This window comes from Sus scrofa, chromosome 1 (assembly GCF_054392235.1).
Source record: "Sus scrofa isolate SSC_HxYL_T2T_F1_AM1 chromosome 1, Sscrofa_HxYL_maternal_Yorkshire_Landrace_v2.0, whole genome shotgun sequence".
Classification (NCBI taxonomy): domain Eukaryota; kingdom Metazoa; phylum Chordata; class Mammalia; order Artiodactyla; family Suidae; genus Sus; species Sus scrofa.
In genome coordinates, this window is record NC_139383.1 from 173,476,737 (window position 1) to 173,492,644 (window position 15,908).

At 43.4% G+C, this 15,908-nt stretch overlaps 1 protein-coding gene across 21 annotated transcripts in view; it reads right to left on the reverse strand.

The window, feature by feature from the left end:
• The window catches only part of NEDD4L (NEDD4 like E3 ubiquitin protein ligase), a 374,906-nt gene that overhangs the window by 306,909 nt on the left and 52,089 nt on the right, over positions 1-15,908 (reverse strand). For 2 of the 21 annotated variants that reach the window (XM_084978178.1, XM_084978100.1), the window contains one exon: positions 4,858-4,994. The exons of 14 other annotated variants lie outside the window; for them this stretch is intronic. The gene's annotated coding sequence lies outside the window, so the exon portion shown is untranslated. Of the gene's footprint in view, positions 1-4,843; positions 4,995-10,246; positions 10,347-15,908 lie in introns of those variants that run through there. 5 more of the 21 variants (XM_084978180.1, XM_084978174.1, XM_084978097.1 and 2 more) reach the window with 5 other exon arrangements.

Consider the following 15,908-nt stretch of genomic DNA (forward strand, 5'->3'; position numbering starts at 1 on the left):
TTTGTAATGTCAAGATCGCACAAAACATGAGGTTCAAACCAAACTTACTAACAGCGTATTCATGACATGTGCGGCTGGGCTCCCTTTTACCCACATTCGGCTCAAGCCCCAGCTGGCCCAGCGGCACTGCTGAACATCCAGGACGTTGGTTCCCTCTGTTGAGGAGCCAGTCAACAGGACTAACAATGAAAGCGCAAGTCACTCTTTCAGATGCCCTCAAATCCTATCATAATTCCTCCCTCTCCGTTAGGACTGTGTCAGCTCCCTCCCCGACCCCAGCAGTGGCAATTAGATTCTGACGATTTCTTGAGAACTTCTACAATTATGACAAACCTTCAATCTTGGGAGGACTCTTGGGCTTCTCTGGCCCAGTGTTTTAAATATCCTGTGTTAATAAGAAAAACACAAGGTAACCCTTTATGTTTCCTAAACAAACTAGTCTTAGGTTCCTGAAAAATATGAACCTAAGCAGATTCCATCTCTCCTACTGTTTGCTTTAAAAACCTCTACCATTTGAGCCACAGATGAATTCCAGTGAGGGGTCACACATATTCCCAGAAAGTAATTCCACTCCATGATCTTAAAGTACCTACTGTGTGCCCATAACGGGGGTGGGGGGGTGGCGGCGACGGTAAATACAAACAGGAATCTATGAAAAGACCAAGGCCACTCAGTGAGTTACAGAGACGGCCTAAGGAGAAGCCTACACTGCAGTAGGCAGAATAATGGCCCCCCAAGATGATCACATCCTAATCCTAAGAACATACAACTAACTTAAGACAGAGAAAAGAGGAATTAAGACTGGTCATCAACTGACCTTAAAATAGGGAATTATCCTAGGCTATTCAGATGAGTACAATGGAATCCAAAACCCTTTAAAATTATGGAAGAGGGAGGCAGGGATTACCACGAATGATGGCATGTTCAGAGTCGCCACATCCCGGGTTTTCAACATGGCAGAGGAAGAACATGAGGCCAAGAGCGTAGGTTACTCAGAGAAGCTGGAAAGGGCAATGGCCTCACCTCTGGGGCCCCCAGATTTAATGCAGCCCCACCCACACCTTGATTTTAGCCCAGTGGGACCCACGTATGACTTCTAACCTACAGAACTAGAAGACTGTACGTGCTGTTTTAAGCCATTAAATCTGTGACTTTCTACAGCAGCCATGGGAAACCCATCTTCGATACCACAGAATGTCTATGGCTTCTTTTTCAAGGACCAAAATGACATCTGATCTATGTAAGTGGTATGCAGAAAAAGACATACTGGATTTTGAAAAGCAAAAGTGAAAAAAATAAAGGCCTTGGGAAACATCTCCCGAGTGATTCCAACAAGGAAAACAAAAAACAAAAAAACACCTTTACCCTACCAGCACTGCCCAACGGCAAAACTGTCACTGGAAGCCACACTTCAGCTCCCCACGTAAATAAATACAAATTTGCCCAAGTGTTAGAAGCTTGTGAAAACACATTTTCTAATTTGGTTGATACATTTTAATTATGAAAGGGTCACTCACATACTTCTTAAGAGAAAGCATGGCCCTAAAAACTCAAAGGCGGCCTCATCCTTGTCTTTGCCAATGGGTTTACGACACAAATGTTAAAGGAGATAGGTGTCTTCCTGCAACAGAAGCAAGCAGATCGGACCTACCTCTGGCATGAGAGTACACATAGTATCACAGCCAACAAAGAATAAAGCAAGGGTGCTAGAGCCCCAAGTTCAAGGCTCAGCTCTGAAAATACCTCTTCCTGGGTTCCCAGGCGGGCAGGTAGATCCCATCCGTGACCTCCCCACCTCGATCCGTAACTTGTCTCCCTGCCTCCACTCTTGCCACCACCCTGATCCCCCGCCACTGCAATCCATGTGACACACAGCCCACCAGAGGGATTGTTCTTAATTAACCAAATGATGCCACTTCCCTGATTACAAGCCTTCAATGCTGTCATCTTGCGTCAAGTCCACATTATTAGCTTGTCCACAAGGCACTGCCCTATGTAGTCGCTACCTTGGCCTCCCCTCTTCCCTCAGCCCCCAGAGTCTATCTCAGTTCCTCTAACCTGCCAGAGCTTCCCTGCCTCAGAAATCCCCTCTCCCTCCTCTGTCTCACTTCCTCATAGAGGGCTTGACACCTTCCCCATCAAACTCAAAGCAAAACCCAAAGTGGGAGCCCCTCCCATTCTCCTGCAGAGAGCTCTGCCTTGGCAGTGCTGTTTCAGTGGTATCCCAAAGGGCCTTTTTTCCTTTCAGGTCTGTCCTCCAACCAGAAGACATACTCCATGAAGGAAGGAACTCTGTCTGAACACCACAGCAGGCCCAATGAACACGCTGATGGAAAGCATGAACTCCAGAAGGTTCCCATCATTAGAAACCATGTGATTTTGCAATATGAACATTCAAATACATATCCTGAAAATTCCATTCGATTTTACCCACTGCAAACTGAAGAAGGCTAAAGAATGAAAACAAATGGGAACCACCATCCAAGTGACAGCATGGGATTTTTGTGGCAAGGCATGGTTAATTCTCGTTCCTGTTTAAGTTAGAAAGTTAAAAACAACAACAAAAAGCCATTGGACTTGCCAGTTGGTTAAGCTGAAGAACCTAACATTGAACAAAACATCACATTTAATTTTTTTAATTTTTTTGTCTTTTTGCCATTTCTTGGGCAGCTCCCTCAGCATATGGAGGTTCCCAGGCTAGGGGTTGAATCGGAGCTGTAGCCACCGGCCTACACCAGAGCCACAGCAACGCAGGATCCAAGCCGAGTCTGCAAACTACATCACAGCTCATGGCAACGCCAGATCCTTGACCCGCTGAGCAAGGCCAGGGACTGAACCCGCAACCTTGTGGTTCCTAGTCGGATCCGTTAGCCACTGCGCCAGGACGGGAACTCCAAAGTGTCACATTTTAAACTGAGAATGTGGGTCTACTAATGAAAGGGAAGCACTTCCCTACAAAACATACATATTGGAGTTCCCATTGTGGTGCAGCAGAAATGTGGGTTTGATCCCTGACCATGCTCAGTGGGTCAGGGATCCAGCATTGCTGTGAGCTGCAGTGTAAGTCACAGACAAGGCTCAGATCCTGCGTTGCTGGGGCTATGGCATAGACCAGCAGCTGTAGCTCCAATTCAACCCCTAGCCTGGGAACTTCCATATGCCACAGGTTCTGCCCTTAAAAACAAAAAACAAAAAAAGCATACATATCAATGATGCTGATAAATCTATACTAAGTAATAGAAGCATAAGTTGCAAATGAAAAAGGATGTGCAAAGGATAGGAAAACAGAACTATGACATCAAAGTTTCAGGTTAAATGATTTAAAGCAACATGTGTCCCCTCCTAGGATGCTACAATCAAAGACAGACAATCGTTGGTGAGGACATGGAGAGATGGGAATCTCAGACACTGCTGGTGGTAATGTGGGACATCGCAGCTGCTTTGGAACAATCTGCCAGTTTTTCAAAGGGTTAAATGAAGAGTTAGCATATGATCCAGGAATTTCACTCCAAGGTAAAAGCTCAAAAGAAACAAAAACATATTTGCAGAATAGCTTCTACCAGACTGCACAAGAATGTACATGGATGTTCACAGCAGCATTATCCCCAATTCAGAAAATGGAAACCCAATGTCCATTAACTGACAAAGGAGTCTGCATTGTTTCCGTCTTTCTTTTTTTTTTTTTTGGCATTTCTTGGGCTGCTCCCGTGGCATATGGAGGTTCCCAAGCTAGGGGTCGAATCGGAGCTATAGCCGCCGGCCTACACCAGAGCCACAGCAACGCAGGATCCGAGCCAAGTTTGCAACCTACACCACAGCTCATGGCAACGCCAGATCCTTAACTCACTGAGCAAGGGCAGGGATCGAACCCACAACCTCATGGTTACTAGTCGTATTCGTTAACCACTGAGCCACGACGGGAACTCCTGTTTCCGTCTTTCGAAACCATACAGTTCTATAACAGACTGTATTCCATGCCATGGAATAGTATTCGACAATAAAAAGAACTGAAGTATTAACAAATGTTACAACATGGATGAGCCCTGAAAACATGCTAAGTGAAAGAAATCACAAAGGACTGCATATTGTATAATTCAATTTCTATGAAATGCCTAGAATAGGCAAACCTACAGAAAAAGAAAGCAGATGAGCAGCTGTCTGTGGCTGGCAAGGGGATGAGAGGGAAGACTGGAAAGTGGCGTTACTTTTCAAGTAATAAAAATATCTTCAAATTGTGATGGGAGTTGCACAACTCAGTGAGTCTACTAAAAGTCATGGAGTTGTACAATTTCAATGGGTGAATTATACAGTATGGGAATTTTATCTCTATAAAGCTGAGAGTTTCTGACATTGAATTCATTAAATCTACCTACAGAGAAAGGATAACAGTGACAAAATGTTCTGACAGAAGCTATATTTACCTACCTACTCAAGCATTCATATTTATATAGGTAAATTTCTAATTGTTCAAAGGTGGTCACAGGCCCATGCCTGGGCTCAGTGGGGCAGGGAGATTAATTGCAGCATCTACCCTCAAGAAGAAAGATCCAAACATTTGTGGACAATCTTGATGACCTAGACACCAAATCTCAAGTTTTATTCCTTAGGGCCAACCCTCCAAAAAGGCATTCACAGTCCTTTCATATGCACATCAGTCTACACCCAGCACCTGCTGGAAAGATGGACCTGCCCTGTCCCCAGGCATCTCCAGCTCACCCAGAGAGCATGCAGTATCTGCTCACCTCCTCCCCTTCCCAGCCCCTGTACGAATGGTACCATCATCCACCCAGATACCCACCCAAGCCAGAAACCCAGAGTCACCCCCAACCCAGCCACAGCCAACCTGACACCAACCACCTCAACAGCTCTGGGATCAGTCCTCGCTCTTCTCCAGGATCCAGCTTGTAGCTGCAGCCCAAGTTCAGGGCCTCATTCTCATCTGGATCATCACGACATCTTCCCAAAACTCTTCTTCAGTCTCCACTCTGCATCCTCTGCAAACCATCCTCATGTCACCATCAGTTCAGTCATCCTCAACTGTTAATATCATCACTTCACTTCCCCATTAAAATCTCTCAGCAGCTCCCCACTGCCTGCCCCTTCATGGCCGGTCTGGCCCTTGTCCACTCTCTACCTCCCTGCATGTCACAGGACCCCTACACTGCTACTTTCCAACCATGCCATGTCCCTATACCTCTAGACTTCAGAACATGCTGTTCCCTTTGTCTAAAATAAATGTTCCACTGTAGGTGATGAATTTCTCCCAAGAATTAAGGGTTTTTTTTAAATTTTTTAATTATGTTGAATACAATGTTCTGTCAATTTTTGCTGTACAGCAAAGTGACCCAGTTATACTTGTATGCATTCTTTTTCTCATATTATCTTCTATCATGTTCTATCACAAGTGATTGGATATAGTGCCCTGTGCTATACAGCAGGACCTCATTGCTTATCCATTCTAAATGTAATAGTTAACATCTACTAAGCCAAAAGTCCTAGTCCATCCCACTCCCTCCCCCTCGGCAACCACAAGTCTGCTGTCCACATCTCTGAGTCTATTTCTGTTCCGTAGATAGGTTCTCTGTGCCATTTTTTACATTTCACATATAAGCGATATTATATGGCATTTGTTTTTCTCTTTCTGACTTGTTCTATTTAGTATGAGAATCTCCAGTTGCATCCATGTTGCTGCAAATGGCATTATTTTTTTTCTTTCTCATGGTGGAATAGTAAGGAATTCAGGTTTTAATTTGAGTACTTGCTCTCCTGTGAAACTCTTCCTGCAAAAGCTCCTTTCTCCCAAAGCAGCCCCCTTCAAAACCTGCATGGCAACTTGAGCACACCTGGTTGGCAGTACTTATCACACCCTCCTGGTCTCCCCCACCTGGCCTGGAAGCTTGCTGAGGGCAGATCACCTTTTTCTAATCTCCTAAACACTCAACCACTAGCTGGTTCTCAGACTTTTTTTTTTTCCCAGTTTTATGTGTGTGTGCGTATGAATATATATATATACACACACACACACATATATACTCATACGCACACACACAGATATATTTCCAATTATATATATTTTAGTACATATACATGTATATTTCAGTTGCGTACATATATGTATTTCCAGTTTACTTTTGTAATAACCTATAATGCTTATTACGAAATGTTGAATCTAGTTCCTTGAGCTGTACAGTAAAATTGTTGTTGTCCATTTTATGTATAGCACTTTGTATCTGTTAATCCCACATTCCTAATTTATACCTCCTCCCAATTCCCCTTTGGTAATCGTAAATTTTCTATGTCAGACGTTTTTCTTGTTACTGAATGAATGAGAATATTAATCCAAAGTTCTTTCTTAAAAGAAAAAAACAAACCCTCTTTCAGAGTGCCCCTAATCTGCACAGCAATACCGTCCTTTGACTTTTCGCCTTCTCGGATTATCATGAAGAGTGAGTGTGCCCCACGGGAAAGACACAGTACTAGAACCTTCACATGGATTACTGCATGTACGCACTCTGCCAACCCAGTGAAATATGTATAATTATCCACTTTTCACAGCTGAGAAAATTGAAGCTCTGCCAATTTATGTCATATGATAAATCTGACAAAGCTAATAAGTGACAAAGCCAGGATTTAAACCCAGATGGTCTTACCTCTAAATTTAATCTCTACTATGCCACAATTTGCTGATTAAAATAATGACATTTATTAATAAAAAAATTAAGGCATACTTAGGAGGGTTAATTTTAGAAAATTTACATAATCTGTTTCTGTACAGCCACAGACTGAAACAATCTGGAGTCAGAAGGCACTCGCAGGGATCCAGCATGGACTCAAGTTCTCCCCCCCAACAGTGTGCTATGGCCCAATGCACAACACATCAGGCGCTCCATAAACAGTTGCTCGATGAATGACTCCTACATTGCCTACAAAAACAGAGTACTGCATCCCAGGCCGCCCTGTGTGAGCCACAAGCTACTTGGTACCTCTTCTAATTCACCAATTTCAAACCAATTAGTATGTCTTGATCCCACAATTGTCTGCTAACCCCAGATCGCCATATCCTGGGAAAGCTCCTCTCATGACACAAAGAATTCTTTCTTTGTCCATGACCAACTCCTCTGAAAACAAAGTCTGAAATAAAAAATCATCTACATCAAGTATCTGCCTCCATCAGCCCCGCCCCACGTCTACCTTCATGTGGATTCTTGGTATCTAGGTGTTCAGTTTCTCTGGTTTTCATTACTATTTCCACTTGGGATGACCTGTGTCTCCTGAAAATCCATAGGTTGAAATCATAACTTCAGTACTTCAGGAAGAGATGGTATTTGGACACGGGGTCTTTAAAGAAGGAATTATGTTATAATGAGGTCATTAGAGTAGACCCTAATCCAACATGGCGTGTGTCTTTCTAAGAGGAAATTTGGACACAGGTACAAAAGAAAGACCATATGAAGACACAGGAAGAAGACTGCCACCTAAAGCCAAGGAGAAGGGCCTAAGAAGAAATCAACCCTGCTGACACCTTGACCTTGGACTTCAGAATTGTGAGAAAATAAATGTCTGTTGTGTAAACTACCAACCTGTAGTACCTTATCACGGCAGCACAAACAGAAAAACACATTTCCTAATCATTCTCCTGCCATGTCAGTCAAGAAACAGAGAGGGGAGGATTTAAGGGACACTTGGGCCAAGTGGTTGAGTTTCTCAAAACAAAACAGGCATGAATCCATCTGCTGTGCATGATTGTTTTGGGGATTAAATGTGACCAGGTATGATAATGCATTTTATTTCTATAATAATAACTGTGCTTTTAAGAACTTACGATCAGCCTAGCATTGCTCCCACCACTTTACATACATCATTTAATCCTCCACATATAAAGTGGTTACTGGTGGGGAGAGGGAAGGGGGGAGGAGCATAATAGAGTTAGGGGACTAGGAGGTATAAACTATTAGGAATAAAATATGCTACAGGAATATACTATACAACATGGGGAATAGAGCATATATTTTCTAATAACTAGAAATGGAATATTACCTTGAAAAATTGTGAACCACTTTACTGTACACCTGTAACATACATTATTGTATATGAGCTATGCTTCAATTTTAAACAATTATTTAACCCTCATAACAACCCTATGACATGAGTCCTCCACTGGCCCATCTTACAGATGATTTGCCCAAAGTCATATCTGAGAAGCAGTACAAGGGCCCTGGTCAAGCAGCCTAGCTCCCGGCCTGGGCTTGTGATCACCGTCCCAGATTTGTTCACCCAGAGGGCAGGTCTGCATCTTGCTCTTCCTTGAATCCACGGCTCCTGGCACTCAGGAGACTAACCAATGGGCAGCCTGTAACCTCCCTGAGAGCAGCAGCTTTTAGCAGTTTTTTCGGTAACCACTTCACAGGGTGGTAGATTCAAAATTAACTTAAATAACTAAATGAGGCTTCCACCAGGATTTTTTAAACCTGAGCTGGAGTTAAAGAGGCAAGACTTAAGAGTGAGTAGAAAAGAATTACTACAATCCCAGAATAAATTCCATCCACAGTTTTGGACACAAGGTCCCAGTCAGAAAGTTGATCTGGACAGTGTCTCAGGATCCTAGGCCACCCCTGCAGCCAGGACATCCCCACAAGCACCACCTGGACCAGGCCTCTAGGAAAAGGCGGGCCTCTCCTCTCATTGGACACATCAGCCAGCCGAAGAATAGTTCTTTCTACAGGGCAACATGGCCTTGGCTTTGCTGCTGACTGAAGCAGCCATCAATTGCTAGGTATTCCAGTGCTTTATTTTTTCTTAATTTTTTATTAAAGCACCGTTGATTTACAATGTTCCTTCAATTTCTGCTGTACAGCAAAGTGGCCCAGTCACACACACATATATATTCTTTTTTTTTTTTTTGGCGTACTATTTTCCATCATGGTCTAACCCAAGAGATTGGACATAGTTCCCTGTACTATACAGTAGGACCCCATTGCTTATCCAGCACTTTCTTTTCTCAAGACAGCTCTTGTTATCTAAACATCTTCAAACGCTAACCCCAGAAAATGCAAAAAGTGTGCTTTACAAGCTGATTCAGTCGACATCATTTGTATGATGATCCCCACCAGATAGTTTCTAAAGGGTTGGCTTTTATATTTCTTCCTTCCAAAAAGGTGCCATTTGAGGAGTTCCCGTCATGGCTCAGCAGTAAATGAACCTGACTAGTATCCATGAGGACTCAGGTTCGATCCCTGGCCTGGCTCAGTGGGCTAAGGACCTGGCTTTGCCATGAGCTGTGGTGTAGGTCGCAGATGCGGCTTGGATCTCGTGTTGCTGCGACACAAGCTGGCAGCTCTAGCTCCAATCAGACCCCATCCTAGAAATTCCCTATGTCACAGGTGCAGCCCTAAAAAGACCAAAAAAAAAAAAAAAAAAGACGCCGTTTGAAAATACACTAGCAAGGGACTGAAAAAACCTGGAGTCATTAAATTTTAGCTTATTCAAACTAAGATGTAGTGAGAGGGTTTGAGCTTAGTTAATAAACTAAGCAGGAGTCAGCTTCATAGTAAGTAACACACTGACCTGCGACAAGGGGCCAGGATCAATACCACTTATTCTCTTAACATTTTCCATGATATAAATAAGAGACAGGAGTGAAAAAAACAAACACTTGGCCCAAGGGGAAAAGAAAAAGCAGCTTTTGACAGAAAACATTACTAACAATCCTAAACAAAACAAAGAAACTGGTTCCTTGGTTAATTTAAAAAATTTACACCGCTACCTTCATTTTATGTTACGTTCATTAACAAGTATTGATGAAGCCAGCACTATGCACCGCCAGGCCCAGAAGCCTCAAGACTAAGCCACACTTCCCTACCCTCAAAAGTCTCAGCCCGGTGGGGAAGGTAATGTGCTAATGGACTGTAACACAAACACAGCCTGTATCGCAATGTGGGGGGACGCAAAATGAGATGGGGGAATCCTCCGAAGTAACACATCGAATGAATTAATGCCAAACAGTGTCATTCTGGCTCATGATGGCATTCCTGGGACTCAGGCATCTGGCCCTGTGCTCTCTCTGCCGCCAAGTTTCCTGAAGCCAGCACACGTCCAGGGCCACCAGCTGCTAGCCAGTCCTCCACCCCCACCCCAAACGACTGCGATGTCTGCCCAGACCTTGTAAGCCAGGACTTTTCAACATTAACTAATACCAGCTGATTTTTACTTTCCCTTTTCTAGAGGAGAAGAAGGTCCAGCAACTTACCTGCTACTATCCCATCTTTACCTTCCTCTGCTTTTTTGTTGCAAGCCCAGCACAACTTTCTGCTGTAGAAGACACCTCTCAGACTCCTCACAGGTGGAGTGAGTGACTGTGACTGCAACAATGTGCTGTCACGGTTATGAATCAATTACCACGTATGCATACAGTAAATGAGGTGTACAGGAAGCCCTCAATTTGTACAGTAGTACAAGACCATAAAAGTGACCATGCAGACTGAAACCGTGTAGAGGCTACCTCATCCATGGAAAAACCGCAATCGTTCCATGACCTTGAAAAAATTGTTATTAAAACATTAGAAACTCTGCAAGTTATAAATGCAGAGGAAAATGGAAAAAAGAGCCAGTAAAACTTCTGTCATTTAAAACATTAGAAACATTGAGAATTAAAGTGTTTTATTTCTTTGTTAAAAACAGATCGCCAATAGTTAAAAAGTGCCAGCTTTGAGGAGCAAAATTTATAATACAAAGCAAGCAAATTTTCTATACCTTGGCCAACTGTCATAGTCAGCCCTCTACATTCATAGGGTCAATATCCTTGAATTCAACCAACCACAGGTTGAAAGCACTTAGGAAAAAAAAAAATTCAAGAAGGTTCCAAGAAGCAAAATCTAACTTTATGGTGCAATGGCAACTATTTACATAGCGTTTACACTATATTAGATATTACAATAACTAATCTAGAGATGACAAAGTATATGGGAAGATGTGTGTCAGTTATACGCAGATACTGTGCCATTTTATATAAAGGACCTGAGCATCCATGGCTTTTGGTAGCCTAGTAAGCCCTGGACTTAAACCCCCACAGATACCGAGGGACAAGTGTTATTTTTTTAAACCAAATTCATATAACATAAAATGAAACATTTTGAAGGAACAACTCAGAGGCATTTATTACATTCACAATGTTGTGTGAACACAACCTCTAACCAATTGTGAAACATTTTTATCACCCCCGAAGGAAACCCTGTATCCACTCAGCAGTTACTCCACCTTGAATTTCACTTCTAGCATCATCATTTTTTTTTTAACTCCTCTGCTGCAGTTTGATCTTCCTTGGCCAACTGTCTCTTGATTTTTTGACATTTTTGTAAAATTTCATATTAGTTTATCATTGGAGGACAAGGCAACCCAACTACATACTTTGCTGTCTGTGTGTGAACTGAGTGTCGCATGCAGTCCAAGAAGTGGTGTGACTGGTCACTGATCATGAGGCGCAGCTGTTAGTTATGAAGTGTTCTGTGAACTGAAGCACTGGCATTAATGTGTGTGTACTTTAGGCAATTACAGTTCAGTTAATACACTGGGGTAACTGAAATTTAAGTTATGTTGTAAAGGGATGGTATTATTGAATGCATGGCAACTGAAATTCCTGCATTATCAGAACTGTGCCAAGGGAGGGCTGTCTATGTGGGTATACACTCACATAAACATATACACATTTATGCATAGCACATTTATCACACGTATTACTATCTATAGTAAACAGCATGAGGATGAGCAGCACTGCAACAAATCAGTGCCACGGTTGCTACATGGAGAAATAAATATGCAAGACATAGTGCTTCCTCTCCATTCCATTGGTCCTGGAGGCCCCGTCACTGAGCACCCACTGAGTGCACTGCTTAACAAGCCGCCCCAGCCCTATCCTCACAAGAGCATCTTCAACCTTTCTCTTTCTTTGTGATCTCAGACACCAAATCGTAAGCTGGCTTTGAGCCTGGGAACAAAGCCTGAGCAGCTTGGAACAGCAACTGTCACAGGATCCAACTTTCAGTATTACATTTGTATATGACCTATTTTATTTTACAGTACGTATTTTTAGAAGGAAAACAAAAATGACCTCAAAAGTGGGCCTGAGAAAGGGCCCTGAGCAAGAATCCCCTAAAAATGCATAATATTTACCATACAGAACTTCTGTCACATATTCACAGGGGCCAAAATTTTCAGCATTACAAAATGCTGAGTTTCCCTAAAAATGCATAATATTTTCCATACAGAACTTTTGTCATATTCACAGGGGCTAAAACTTAGCATTACAAAATGCTGAGCTGTATTTTTTTTTTTTTTTTTAAGTTAGACTTCCTAGGACCCCTGCCTCCGTAGATGTGTGGGCTCGGCTCTCCAAGCACTTAACCACCTTTGCACACGGGTACTGCTTCTAAGATGAGAGGCATGTTATCCAAATGATGCAGTGGTTGGAGGGGAGAGAGGAAACTGGAGGAGAAAGGAAACTATATACCCAACTTTATTTCAAAATGCATTACTGGGAGCTTGAAGAAAATGTTTAGGAAAAGAAAAACAGAGAAAAGGATAAAATCAGGCTTGGAGATAAGTTGCTATATAACCAACCAATCCATAGGCTCTTCTCGGTTGTAAAGCCGCCTGGTAGTCAGATGAACATGAGCATCTCATTAAGTCGGCTAACCGTTGCTTCTATACTAATTTAAAATAATACCCCCATTCATTTCATCATGAATAATTCACCCACTCTCCAAGAAGCACCAAATTAAACAGAAAAAAATTAGTCTTCTACGCCAGCCCTTTCTCCTGGTTTACTGTTGACACTTGCTACAAAATAATTAACAAGGGCAGGACTAAGCATCTGTAGCTGTTTGAAAGGGCATCTATGCTAGGATAAAAATGCATATAATAGCAACAGAATTTTGAATGCAGTTCTCTCTTTCACGATGTCATTTTGTGAGATACACAAAATTCTGATTTGCACGCGGAGGCCTGCAGGACCTCAGCGCAATGAGCAACCCAGTGGCTTGTTACTCAAATGACACTTGATACTTGAGTAAACCTAGAAACACTGATTTGAAACCTCAGCCCTCATTACCCAAAACAAAGCGGCGGCTCTTTCCACCACCAGGCACTCCAGACACCAAATGCAAATGAAGCCAACCAAACAAAACCCGTATTCAGAAGGCGCAGATTGCAAAAGCCTGTTCTGAGTTCGGCCATTCAGAGCCCTGAAGGAGGACATCGACAGGGAGGGACACAGCTGGGCCACCGCTCAACACGCCCAGCAGCCATGCTCCTTTTACAACCAGAAATGCTGGCTTCCACTTAAGTCTTTCTCCTTAATCATGTTCCTTGCCTGGCTGGCTCTGTCACATGGAAAAACTGATAGATTTATTTCATCTAAAAGAATGAGACAAGCATTCCCTCCTAACATTTTTTTTCTTTTTTTTTTTTTTTTTTCTTTTTAACACCCTAAAAGGAACTTCTACTCTAACATCCATTTCCATTAACTCCTATGTCAGCGAGGTGGGTAAGAGGCAAGTCTTTTCGGATTTCATAAGAAAAGCAAACCAAAAAAAAAAAAAAAAAAAAAAAGGTTTGGTTAAGCCTTTTCCACCATCAGTGAGAGCACAGCTTACACAAGAGTCAAACGCAGCTGCCCCACTGGAGAGATTTGGAATATTTCTGCCCAGCCTGGAGGGACCTGGGCAGGGAGGTACTCAGGGCTGGCATACAGGACAACCACTCAGTGTGACAGGGGTTCCCAAAGCATGTGCTGGCCCCACCTGGAAAACCCAGGCTTAGGATAATGTGCTGGTGTGAAAGGAGCACAGGAACTGTCCCTCCAGGTCTGCTCACTGAAGCACCCGTGCCACCTAACAAAGTCCCTTTACCACCACTTACCCCTCCCAAGCAGATGCAGGTCATTTCCATTACTCAGTCACTGCTCTGGCCTCTGCAAGAAGCCACAGTCTAACTTTACAATTCTCAACTTTCCAAGAAGAATTTCACGATCAACCAGGATGCCAAGAGGCCTTTATGACTCTTCCAGGCAAGGATGTGCCCCCCTCCACCCTCCCCTGGCCAGAGGCTCCTAACCAGGCTGAAGGCTGGTAAGACACTCCATCATCTATTCCCAGGAGCTGCCAGCAGGATGTGGGGCCCTTCCTTCCTCTATCGAGTCTGAGAAAACATCACCCCATCAAGGGCCCACTTCGTTCTGGCTGCCAGGAAATTCAGAGACACCTGAAAGCCATTTCTATCCCTTCCTTCCTGGTTCTGTTAATCATTCTCATTTTATTGGGCCTCATACAAGCTGTCTCAGGCTATTTTCTATAGCAGGCAGAGTATCAAGCACCTGAAATGGAATATTACCTCCCTGATGAGTTTTTCTCTGCCATGTGTAGGCAACTAATGTAACAGCTCAAACCATCCCTCAATCTCATAAACTCCGAAGGACCATCTTCCACTTCAGGTCTACTTCAAATGCCCAAGCTGGATCTTCTAACCCTTTCAATGTACCAAGAAACCAGTGAAGCGGGCCTCCCAATTATGATGCGGGTGGTGCCCCCTGGTGTTGTGCCACTCAACACAATGAAATGCACTGTTTAAAGCATAAATTAAAATTTCCTTTAATGTGTGATGGTCCTGAGAGGTCACTTGGTGACCTGGAATATCACAATTCCACTCTAACAGACATTGACACAACAAGGAGCACACTGCTGGGTGATGCACAGCAGATATTCAACAAATACCTCTTACATACATGCAAAGCCAAGCATGCTTATTTCTTCCAGAAGATAGAGTTTAACATTTATTATTAATTCATACTAAATGCATTCAAGAATACCTGCCAAATGCATGCGTAAGGCATGTGCTAGGAGCCACCAGGGAAATAAAGATTAAAGGAACACAGCAAACACTGGCCTTGAGGAAGTTACCTTACGAGCTGCTGGGGTACAATGGAGTCAAAGCAACTGGAACCAGAACAAAAACAGGTCCCAGATACTCAAAGACAATCCTAATTTCAAATATCTGCAAATGAGTTCACCTGACTCCATCTTCTCCTGGGTTTCAATACGGGGTTGGAAAAAAAGACCAGGAGAACCGTAATACTTGCTAGAAAGTAAAACTCATCAGGGGAAGTAACGATCCTGACCTGGCATTTACTGAGAACATCTGCTCACCCTGTGGCTTGGCATTTACGAGCAAAGCCCCGTGAGATGGGTAAGGGGGTCGCGATTCCCCTTTTACACATGGGGAAGCTAAGGCTTTGGAATTGAGAACTTCAAGCCTAATGTTTACAGAGTGATGACTGAATCACTGCCTCTGACTCTACTGCTCTCTGTGTCTCCATAGGGAAGGCCACTGACTGGCTGCGTCCCCCCAAAATTCATGTTAAATCCTAATTTCTTACATACTAGGAGGTGGGACTTTTGGGTGATTGGAAATGAGGGTGGGGCCCCCATGAATGGAATTAGTGCCTTTATAAAAGAGGTCCCAGGGAGCTCCTTTGCCCCTTGCCCCACGTGAGGACACAGTGAGAAGACAGAGGTCTATGAACCAGGAAGGGGCCCTCACCAGACACCAGATCTGCCAGAACTCTTGACGATGAACTTGCCTCCCTCCAGAACTGTGAGAAACAAGTAAACTGGACTCGGTAATGTTAACACCTCTAAATGCCTGTCAACCTCCTCCAGTGCACACCTCGCCAGGTCGGTATCTGAGACCACTCCTCTATCTTCCTGTTACCATCTGCTGGTATTCCAGTATGTGCATCTCAGAGGTTAAGAACCTCCAGCTCAGCTAACTTCAAATGTTAGACAGCATGTCACATGCACCCTGACTCACTCCTGACTCACTCTACCCAGATAAAAAAACCGAGAATTCCTGCTGCTGTG